Source organism: Aegilops tauschii, chromosome 7 (assembly GCF_002575655.3).
Source record: "Aegilops tauschii subsp. strangulata cultivar AL8/78 chromosome 7, Aet v6.0, whole genome shotgun sequence".
Classification (NCBI taxonomy): Eukaryota; Viridiplantae; Streptophyta; class Magnoliopsida; order Poales; family Poaceae; genus Aegilops; species Aegilops tauschii.
Window position 1 is genome coordinate 228,802,386 of NC_053041.3, and position 12,176 is coordinate 228,814,561.

Genomic DNA, 12,176 nt, shown 5'->3' on the forward strand with positions numbered 1-12,176 from the left:
CTTCTGCCCGAGTTCTAGCTCCACCTGATACTAAGAAGGACTCCGTCATTTACTACGACGCTTCCCGTCAAGGATTAGGCTGTGTCCTAATGCAAGACCGCAAAGTGATTGCTTATGCCTCTCGGCAATTGCGCCCTCACGAAGAGAACTACCCAGTTCACGACCTCGAACTTGCTGCTGTCATTCATGCGCTGAAGCAGTGGCGACATTACCTTCTCGGTAATCGCTGCGAGATCTTCACTGACCACCAAAGTCTGAAGTATCTGTTTACTCAGCCAGACCTGAACCTCCGTCAGCAGAGATGGATTGAGCTTGTTGCAGACTTTGACTTGGGTATTTCCTATACGCCAGGCAAGGCTAATGTAATGGCTGATGCCTTGAGCCGCAAGTCTTACTGCAACCACCTCCAGGTTCACAAAGTTAAGCCCTCGCTTGTTGAAGAATTCAGGAAGCTGAACCTCCATATTGTTCCTCCGGGTGCACTCGCTCCCCCTCCTAAGGAGTTTGGCAAGGTGAACCTCCACGTTGTTACCCAGGGTTCCCTCAATACCCTAGTTGCTAAACCAGATCTCGTGGACAACATCGAAAGGCTACAGAAGTATGACTCTGAAGCCCACAAGATTAAGCGCTACCTCGCAGAAGGAAAGCCCTCATTCTTCACTATTGCTGAAGATGGCACCTTATACTTCAAGGGCCGGCTAGTGGTGCCATGTGCAGAGAAAAACCTGGATATGACACAGGAAGTTATGAAAGAAGCTCATGATACGCCTCTATGTATCCATCCTGGTAGTACAAAGATGTACCAAGACATCCGTCAGAGATTCTGGTGGTCTAATATGAAGCAAGACATTGCTCGTTATGTTGCTGAGTGTGACGTTTGCCGTCGTATCAAAGCAGAACATCAAAGACCTGCTGGAACTCTGCAACCTATCTCTATTCCTGAATGGAAATGGGACCATGTTGAGATGGACTTCATCACTGGATTTCCCAAATCACAGAAAGGTAATGATGCTATTCTTGTTGTCATTGACCGGCTTTCCAAAGTTGCACATTTTCTGGCGGTCAAAGGAACGATCACTGCTAGCCAGTTGGCAACGCTCTATATGTCCAGGATTGTTTCACTCCACGGTATTCCATTGGTTATCAGTTCAGACCGTGGCAACTTATTCACTTCAAGATTCTGGGCAAGTTTCCAAGAAGCCATGGGAACTCATCTGTCATTCAGTACTGCGTTTCATCCTCAGTCGCAAGGGCAAGTTGAACGCGTCAACCAAGTTCTCGAAGATATGCTTCGAGCTTGTGTTATTTCCTTCGGCAAGAAATGGGAGGAATCTCTCCCGTATGTTGAGTTCTCTTATAATAATAGCTATCAAGCTAGTCTGAAGATGGCCCCCTTCGAAGTGTTATATGGACGAAAGTGCCGAACCCCTCTGAACTGGTCAGAAACTGGGGAACGTCCACTCTTTGGTCCGGATATTATCCAAGATGCCGAAAACAAGTCCGCATTATTCGTGAGAATCTCAAGACTGCTCAGTCACGTCAGAAGAGTCAGTATGACCGTCATCATAAAGACATGGTCTATCAACCTGGCGAAAAGGCTTATCTTCGAGTCACACCTATGAAGGGTGCTCACCGCTTCGGGATCAAGGGAAAACTAGCTCCTCGCTATATTGGCCCATTCACTATTCTCGAAAGGCGTGGAAAAGTGGCATACCAACTGGAGCTTCCGCCGAACCTTTCTCAGGTTCACGATGTGTTCCATGTGTCACAGCTCCGCCGTTGCTTAAAGGACCCAATCCGAGCAGTGGATCATGAAGTGCTCGAATTGCAGCATGACCTCTCCTATAAGGAGCATCCGGTCCGCATTCTCGACCAAGCTGAACGCCGCACACGTCAGAAGGCGATCAAGTTCCTCAAAGTCCAGTGGTCGCACCATTCTGAAGATGAAGCCACTTGGGAACGCGAGGATCGCCTGCGTGATGAATACCCCGCACTGTTTCCTTCTACCTCCTAAATCTCGGGACGAGATTTCTTGTAGTGGAGGAGATTTGTAACGCCCGGATAATCATGCTACAGTAATCTCACGTTAATGATGGCACGTCACCTCTGTCACTGTAATTAATCTCGGGTTAAATCAAAACCGTTTCAAATTTAAATCCTAAATAAGTCAAACGATGAAAGTTTTCAAATATTAAAATAAAAATGTTCGAGCTGTTTCAATTATTGCATCGGTAATTATGGTGAAGTAAACACATTTTTATAAAATGCCTAAATACTTTTAAATGAATTAAAACAGAAAAGAAATAATGAAAAAAAGATACAAATGAGAAAACAAAAAAGAGAGTAAGAAACCCCCCCCCCCAAGCTGGACCGAACGGCCCAGCTGGCCGCCGCACCGGCCGGCCCACCAGGCCCAGTCGGGCCTCCTTATCCACTCCTCCCTCCCACTCCCACAGTACCCACCGACACTCCCCCCCCCCATGAAATATCCCCCCTCTCCCCCGATTGGATCGAGATCGAGGAGGCCATCGCCGTCGCGCTCGACCCCGCCGCCGCCTGGACGTCACCGGAGCACTCCCCCGCCGGCCTGCTTCCCCCTCCTCCCCTGCGCCGGTCGTCCCCGTCGCTCCTCCCCGCGCTCGCTGCCCAGACCCCGCACCCCCCCGTGAGGACCCCCCTCCCTCTCCTCTTCCCCACGCCCCGCCGGTGCGTGCCCGCACGCGCCCGCCGTGGCCGCGTCCGGCCACTGCGCACGCCCCGCCACCGCACCTCCTCCCGCAGCTCCGCCCGGTCTCGCCCCGTTCTGCCCCGTCGCGCAGACCCGCCCTGGCCACCGGCCTCGCCTCGCCGCACCCTCTGCGGGCGAGCGCCCGCCCGACGCCCCCGCCGGCGCCGTTCGCCTCCATCGCGCCGCGGCCAGCTCCGCCCTACCCCTGCTCCCCGTGGCCACGCACTGCGTGCCGAGGCCGCCGCCGCACTTGTCGTCCCGCTCCGCCGTGGCACTCGCCCTGCGCCACTCCTGGCCCCGCCCCTCACCTCGCTGCCCCCCCACTCGGGCCGGCTGCGGCCGCCCTACCATGGCCGCTGGCCAGCCAGCACGCGGCCGGGGCCAGAGCCCCGCCACGGCCGGAGCCCCGTTCGGGCGCCCCGCCCTCTTCGCCCATTTCCGCTCGGGTTCGCCCGCCCCGTTGCACGCTCGGCCCGTTAGGGGCCCTGGCCCAATGACAGCCGGGGTCCACCCCCCAGAACATTTTAATAAAAAAGAAATTAATAAAAATAAATAAATAAATAAAGAAAGAAAATAAAAATAATAAAATAAATAATAAAAATAAATTTAATTAATTAATTAACTAAATTAATTAAGTTAATTAATCATGTTTAAATTAATCTAATTAGTTAATTAATTTAACTAAACAGTAGTTAATTAGCTAACAGCCCCTGACAGGTGGGACCCACCTGTCAGGTTGACCAGGTCAACGTTGACTGCTGACGTCAGCATGACATCATGCTGATGTCATAAATCCATTTTCGAATTAAGTTAAATAATTAATTAAATTCCAGAAATTAATAAAATCTTCAGGAAATCATATCTTTTAATCCGTAACTCGGATTAAAATATTTTCAACATGAAAGTTGCTCAGAACGACGAGACGAATCCGGACACGCAGCCCGTTCGTCCACCACACCTCCCTAACCTATCGAACACGCAACCTTCCCCCTCCGGTCCGTCTGTCTTAAAACACGAAACATCGGGAATACTTTCTCGGATGTTCCCTCCTTCGCCGGTACCACCTACTGTCGCGTTAGGACACACCTAGCACTGCTCATTGTCATGTCACGCATCGTCATGTTTATGTTTGCATTGTATTTACTGTTTCTTCTCCCTCTTCTCACCGGTAGACTACGAGACCGACACTGCTGCTGCCCAGTTCGACTACGGAGTTGACGACCCCTCCTACTTGCCAGAGCAACCAGGCAAGCCCCCCCCTTGATCACCAGATATCGCCTATTCTTCTCTATACTGCTTGCATTAGAGTAGTGTAGCATGTTACTGCTTTCCGATATCCTATCCTGATGCATAGCCTATCCTTGCTACTACATGCTTAGTATAGGATGCTAGTTTTCCATCAGTGGCCCTACATTCTTGTCCATCTGCTGTGCTATACTATCGGGCCGTGATCACCTGGGCTGTGATCACGGGTATATACTTATATACTATATACATGACACATGTGATGACTAAAGTCGGGTCGGCTCGTAGGAGTACCCGCAAGTGGATCTTTGTGGCGGAGCGACAGGGCAGGTTGAGACCGCCTAGGTGAGAGGTGGGCCTGGCCCTGGTCGACCTTCGCGGTTACTTAACACGCTTAACGAGATCTTGGTATTTGATCTGAGTCTGGCCATTTGGTCTATACGCACTAGCCATCTACGCGGGAGTAGTTATGGGTATCCCGGCGTCGTGGTATCAGCCGAAGCCTTCCTGACGTCAGCGACTGAGTGGCGCGCGCCGTGTTGGACCGCTTTGACGTAACCACCGTGATCATGTGGGTTGCTAGGTCTGCTCGCGGCTGCGTTCGCAACGTGCAGGTGTGCATAGGGCGATGGGCCCAGACCCCTGCGCGCTTAGGATTAGACCGGCGTGCTGACCGCTCTGTTGTGCTTAGGTAGGGCTGCGACGTGTTGATCTTCCGAGGCCGGGCATGACCCAGAAAAGTGTGTCCGGCCAAATGGGATCGAGCGTGTTGGGTTATGTGGTGCACCCCTGCAGGGAAGTTTATCTATTCGAATAGCCCTGTCCCTCGGTAAAAGGACAACCCGGAGTTGTACCTTGACCTTATGACAACTAGAACCGGATACTGAATAAAATACACCCTTCCAAGTACCAGATACAACCCGATGATCGCTCTCTAACAGGGCGACGAGGAGGGGATCACCGGGTAGGATTATGCTATGCGATACTACTTGGAGGACTTCAATCTACTCTCTTCTACATGCTGCAAGATGGAGATGGCCAGAAGCGTAGTCTTCGACAGGACTAGCTATCCCCCTTTTATTCTGGCATTCTGCAGTTCAGTCCACTGATATGCCCCTTTACACATATACCCATGCATATGTAGTGTAGCTCCTTGCTTGCGAGTACTTTGGATGAGTACTCACGGTTGCCTTTCTCCCTCTTTTTCCCCCTTTCCTTTCTACCTGGTTGCCGCAACCAGATGCTGGAGCCCAGGAGCCAGACGCCACCATCGACGACGACACCTACGACACTGGAGGTGCCTACTACTACGTGCAGGCCGCTGACGACGACCAGGAGTAGTTAGGAGGATCCCAGGCAGGAGGCCTGCGCCTCGTTCGATCTGTATCCCAGTTTGTGCTAGCCTTCTTAAGGCAAACTTGTTTAACTTATGTCTGTACTCAGATATTGTTGCTTCCGCTGACTCGTCTATGATCGAGCACTTGTATTCGAACCCTCGAGGCCCCTGGCTTGTATTATAATGCTTGTATGACTTATTTATGTTTTAGAGTTGTGTTGTGATATCTTCCCGTGAGTCCCTGATCTTGATCGTACACATTTTGCGTGCATGATTAGTGTACGGCCAAATCGGGGGCGTCACAGTAGTCCTATAGAGTCTTCAACCTCTTTCACTACAAAGTGGTTGAAACTGTGGATGTGCGGTTCGATGAGACTAACGGCTCGCAAAGAGAGCACCTGCCAAATGTGCTAGATAAAGCTACACCAAGTGAATCTATCAAGCTTATGGGTACTGGAGAAATCATACCTTTAGAGGCACAGGATGAAGAGGAAATCATCATTTTTGCACCTAATCAGCCCGAAGACACTGCTCAGCCTGAAGCCATTGCTGAAGATGAAGACAATGATCAGCAAGGGCAAAATCTTCGTCCAGTTCATCCTCGTGTTGCGAATGAAGTACAGATTGAGAAAATAATTGATAGCATCAATGCACCAGGTCCACTCACTCGTTCAAGAGCAACACAACTAGCAAATTTCTGTGGGCACTTTGCATTTGTCTCTATATCTGAACCCAAGAAAGTTGATGAAGCCTTCATGAAACCTGGATTCAGGCCATGCAAGAAGAGCTTCAACAGTTCGAGCTGAACAATGTATGGGAGCTAGTAAAGCGTCTAGATCCTCGCAAGCACAATATTATCGGCACCAAATGGATCTATCGCAACAAACAATATGAGCATGGTCAAGTTGTCAGAAACAAGGCTCGTCTCGTTGCTCAAGGTTACACACAAGTTGAAGGGATTGGCATCGATGAAACATTTGCTCTTGTGGCTAGGCTTGAAGCCATTCGCATACTACTAGCCTATGCCAACCACAACAACATTCTTCTGTACCAAATGGATGTAAAGAGTGCCTTTCTCAGCGGCAAAATTGAAGAAGAAGTGTATGTTGCACAACCACCTGGTTTTGAAGACCCAAAGCATCCTGACATGGTATACAAGCTCAACAAGGCACTGTATGGCCTCAAACAAGCACCTCGAGCTTGGTATGACACACTCAAAGACTTCCTGAAGAGCAAAGGCTTCAAACCTGGTTCTCTAGATCCCACTCTCTTCACGAAGACATATGATGGTGAACTATTTGTATGCCAAATCTATGTGGATGACATTATCTTCGGCTGCACCGATAAGAGATACAGTGATGAGTTTGGGCATATGATGCAAGAGCAATATCAAATGTCCATGATGGGTGAGCTGAAATTCTTCCTTGGTCTTCAAATCCGTCAGCAGAGCAATGGCATCTTCATTTCACAAGAAAAATATCTCAAAGATTGCCTGAAGAAGTTTGGAATGCAAGACTACAAAGGGTACACGACGCCGATGCCAACCAAAGGCCAATTAGGCCCCGACGACAATGGTAAAGAGTTCGATCAAAAGGTATACCACTCCATGATTGGTTCTTTACTTTACTTATGTGCATCTAGGCCTGATATAATGCTTAGTGTTTGCATGTGTGCCAGATTCCAAGCGGCACCAAAGGAATCACATCACTTAGCTGTGAAGCGAATTCTTCGATATTTGGCTTACACCCCAACACTAGGATTATGGTATCCAAAGGGCTCTGAGTTTGATCTAGTTGAATTCTCAGATGCTTATTATGCTGGTGACAAGGTTGATCGCAAGTCCACATCAGGCACATGTCACTTTCTTGGACGATCTCTTGTCTATTGGTCTTCAAAGAAGCAGAACTGTGTATCACTCTCCACTGCTGAATCCGAATACATTGCTGCTGGATCTTGCTGCGCTCAGCTTCTATGGATGAAGCAAACCCCCAAGGACTATGGCATCCACCTGAAGCATGTGCCACTTTACTGCGACAATGAAAGCGCCATCAAGATTGCCAACAATCCAGTTCAGCACTCAAAGACAAAGCACATTCAGATCCGTCATCACTTTCTCAGAGATCATGTCATGAAGGAAGATATTGATATCATTCACGTCAACACTGAAGAGCAATTGGCAGGTATCTTCACAAAGCCCTTGGATGAGAAAAGGTTTTGCAAGTTGCGGTGTGAGCTAAATATCTTAGAATTCTCAAATGTCCTGGGATTGGACACACATCCTAACGCTTATGCATGTTGATGACTTGGATGTGCAACACACGAAGTAATGTATATCTTCAATCAATGAAGACATACACTCTAAGTGTGAATACATTAACGCGGAATTTGACTTCGGAGCGCCACGATAATTGTGCGCCGTGTCTGGGTCTAATACTTCCTATACGGTGGGTAACGCCACCACCAAACTTTCTCGAAGATTTTCTTTTGGCGTCATGATTGCATTATCTTCGCATTTGGTTTGTCTTCAACATTGATTTGACTTTAAGGTTTATCTTCGCAATGTTGATTTGGTCTTTTTCTAATGTGTGTGTCTATATATATGTATATATATAGGTATATACAGCCCGTCTATTCTGATAATATTATCAGAATAGTTATTCCGATAATACTTCCGCACTGCATGCTCAACGCGAGGGCACTGCACTTTCTTTAGCGAGAGCACTGCATTACCGAGACTAGTGAACTTCGTGTCGGAAAAAACTGCGCGTAGTGTTTTTTCGGTACTGTTTTCGCTTTAATTTTAACCGTTTATCGGAACGAGGCATGTAATATACCGTTTGAAAGCTATGGATTAGGCGCAACTTTGCCATGTTGAACACTTTTCCAGATTCCCCGCGGTTTAAGAGCAGTTTCAAAAACGGTGCGGCCCACAAAGAGTGGCAGCGAGTGTTTTTTCGCGTTTTTTTCTAAATCGCTCGTCGGAATGAGGCAAATGATACACCGTTGGATAGATATCATCGAGGCGCATCTTTTTCATAACTATTGTTTTCTCTAATTCGTTATGGTTTAAGAGCAGTTTCAAATTTACTAAATGGCGGAATTCTGTTTTTTCAAAATTTTCAAATTTTTGGTACTGTTTTCGCTCCAGTTTTTTAACCGTTTGTCGAAATAAGGCATGTAATATACCGTTGAAAAGCTATGGACGAGGCGCAACTTTCATATGTTGAAATGTTTTTGAGATTCCTTATGGTTTTAAGTTAATTTTGAAAATCATGCGGCGGACGACGAGTGGCAGCGGCCGTTTTTCGCGAAATTTTTACAAACCGCTGATCGGAATGATTCAAACGATACGCCGTTGGAAAGATATCGATGAGGCGCAACTTTTTCATGTAGAACACTCTCTGTAATTCTTTACCGTTTAAGAGGAATTTCAAATTTACCGAAATGCGGACACTCTATTTTTCGCGACACCTAAATCGACGTGGGTACTTCATCCGACTGAAAACCGCACTGCATCGGACGAAAAACCGCACTGCATCAGACGTGTTAGAGGACTGCATGATTTATTTTATTCAAACGTAATTTTTTCAAGGACGAAAAAGTAGAGTGCACTTCACATCGGGCGTAAATGAACCACAAGACTATCAAGAAGTGAACCGCATTACTTTTTTTTGCTTCCGTAACAATTTTTTCGCACTTACGGGATGAACAACATCACACGGCCGACCGCACTGCTTCAGACTAAAAACCGCACTGCATCGGACGGGCTACCGAACTTCATTGTTTTTTTGTCAGAGTAAAATTTCCAAGAAGAGAAGTGGACCGCACTTCACGTCAGGTGTAAGTGAACCGCAACACCATCGAGAAGTGAACCGCATTTTTTTTCTGTTTCCGTAACATTTTTCTGTACTTCACATTTGTACTTCACATTTGAGATTAAGTGAGCCGCGACACTACCGAAAGTGAACCGCATAAGTTTTCTCTAACTTTTTTCATACTTATGTTTTTATGCAAGCAAGTGGACCACATGGACTAAGCGAGTGAACTATATCTAATAAGAAGTGAGCTTCTTTTGAGAAGTTTTGGTTTCTGTTTAACTTCTTTTGTAAACTCATCTAACTACATGATCAATGTTTGTGAGCTTCATAAATGGGGCTAGTAAACTGCATTAAAGATTACATTTTTGCATCAAAAGAATGTTATCTCCCACCAACATTCTTTGAATAATTTAACAAACAAGTTAACCGCACAAAACAAAAAAAGTACTGCACAACCGAGCTAACAAAACTGCACTGTCTATGGCCGCTCATGATCCTCATAGACACAATACATCAATCCATTGGTTTACATAGACACACATATATACACAGAAAATCAGCACTGGCGAGATCAAAAGAAAATGGACTTCGTAAGTTAACTGCATGATTCGTCAACTAGCATCAGCAAGTTTTTTTAGTCCGAGTGTGCAGTGCACTTCTGTTCTCTTTCTTTGCTTCTTGGCTTCTCTCCAAAAGAAACACAACACAGAAAGAAGTGCCTGGCATCCCCGCTTTTTTGTTTGGGCTGTTGACGCTGCCAGCAGTATCCTTCGGCAAGGGAGGATGCTAGTTGGAGGGAGCTGGGGACAGAGGGATGTGACTGGGGAGCTCGCCGCCGCTGGATCCAGAGGAAGGAGATCTGGCGTTTAACTGTAGATGGGCGCCAACACAGGGGAGGAGGCGATGCGAACTGCAGTGCTGCGTCAGGGGGGAGTGGGGATGTACTGTGCATGTACCGGTGTGCACTGCACGGAGGAGGTGAGAGCTCAGGCCAGACGAACTGCACAGCTGCCCCTCCCACAAGGAACTGATTTCCTTTTAAAAATTAACTAGAAAAACCTGCAAATTCAACCGGAAGAACAACTCATAGCAAACTGCAGTACGTCCGCGGCGAGCACCTTGAGGAAAAGTAAACTATAGTATGATAAGGCCCCGGCGATTTTCTGCACACCTCGTTCAGGAAGGCATGACAGTGTTCACATGCAAACGGAAGGAGTAGGATCCCGTCCGTCGACCAAGTTTGCCGTGGGAGGAGGCGGGCGGACTGCTTCACCTATATTTTTCTGCAAAAAAGAGAGTAAAATAAACCTCAATAGCAAAGAACAGTGGACTGCATCGGCACTCTTATTTCTCTTCAGAAGAACAAAAAAAACACAAATCTCATCGTCGTCAGGGGCGTGACGGCGTGAAGGAGGAGGTCGTTTGGGCACGGGGGATGGAGAGGCATGGTGCTGAGTGGTGCTGGCCACCAACCACCAAGTGGATCCGTCGTCGGGAGGAGTTCGCGGAGGCGATCCGCGGGGGTTGGTCTGAATCATGCGCACCGGAGAGGGGGCGGGGCGGTGGACGAGAAGAGCTCGAATCCGGTGCAGGATCCATGGATCCGTGGCCGGGGACACCGGATCCAGCAGTGTGGGTCGGGGCTGGAGCGCCGTCGAGGCATGGAGGTGTGGCGCCCCTGTGCACTGCAAAATGGCACCCGTGTGCACTGCAAAAGGAGATCTAGGTTATGGTGGCTAAAGAGGCTTGCGGCGGCGGAACTCCCGATCTAGGTTATGTTCTGGAGGTTTCTGTATTTAAAGGAATTTTTGGTGTCGGTCTCACGTCAGGGGGTCTCCGAGTTGTCCATGAGATAGGGGCCCACGCCCAGGGGGGTAGGGCGCGCCCCCTACCCTCGTGGACAGCCCGAGACTCTTCTGGCCCAACTATTTTACTCCGGGGGCTTCTTTTGGTCCATAAAAAATCATCAAAAATTGGCACGTCAATTGGACTCGGTTTGGTATTCCTTTTCTGCGATACTCAAAAACAAGGAAAAACAGAAATTGGCACTGGGCTCTAGGTTAATAGGTTAGTCCCAAAAATCATATAAAATAGCATATAAATGCATATAAAACATCTAGATGGATAATGTAATAGTATGGAACAATAAAAAATTATAGATACGTTGGAGACGTATCACCTCTTGACCATGCAGGTGGTTTGTGAGGTAATCATCGGTGAACTGCTTTGAAAAGTACTGAAAACAAAGCTATGCATAAATCGCTGTTGTAAATTTTGAAATGGCGCAAGGGGTAAAAACAAGGTAAAAGAGTTGGTACCATCCTATAGTTGACTGATGTCTTCTTCATTGTGCAAACAAAGATCTTGCTGTTATTCGTCGCAAGTTTCTTCATCCTAACAATCTTTCTGAGTTTCTTGACTTGACTGATATTCATGGACATCTCATTTCCCCATATGCAAAATGGGTCGAAAAGTGGGTCTAAGCCTCTGACAGCAGGACCTACATGTGCAAGACCAAATTGTAAGAAACCTAAATATTAGAATGATTCCTGCAACTGCACAATAATGTGCTATTAGCCAAAGGACCCTGCTTGAACAAATCTCAATGGTAAACCGCAGTGTCTCCCATTGTTTCCCTGCAACACACATAAGGAAGATCTTGATCAGGTTAACTGAGAGTTGCCATACTATCAGTAGAATATGTATTGAGTACAGCCAAATTCGATTGGTTTCACATGCATAACAATAAAAAATTGTACCCACAACAAATGAAAATCAAATTGCAGAACTGAACCAAACAGTTAAATGGACAGCAGACCAAATGAACCAAAATAGTTAACTGAGCACGACATTGCAGAATAGAAACATGTACTAGAAGATAAGACAGTTAACAAAACAAAGAATGCTTGAGAACGGTACTACGAAATGTAGCAATTGTTGGACCAAAGTGTTAACTGAACATTACATTTCAGAGGACCAAACTGTTAACTGAACATCAGATTGCATATTAACATTACAGAGGACAAATCATTAGAAGGCACTGGCGGTG

General features: G+C 47.2%; 1 long non-coding RNA gene across 1 annotated transcript; it reads right to left on the bottom strand.

Annotated features, from left to right (window-relative positions):
* Positions 1–9,588: 9,588 nt before the first annotated feature.
* On the bottom strand, positions 9,589–10,850 carry LOC109739651 (uncharacterized). Its single transcript, XR_005763238.3, has 2 exons — positions 10,299–10,850; positions 9,589–10,186 (listed from the first exon to the last, which is right to left on the bottom strand). It is a non-coding gene; the product is annotated as an uncharacterized lncRNA (long non-coding RNA).
* Positions 10,851–12,176: the final 1,326 nt, after the last annotated feature.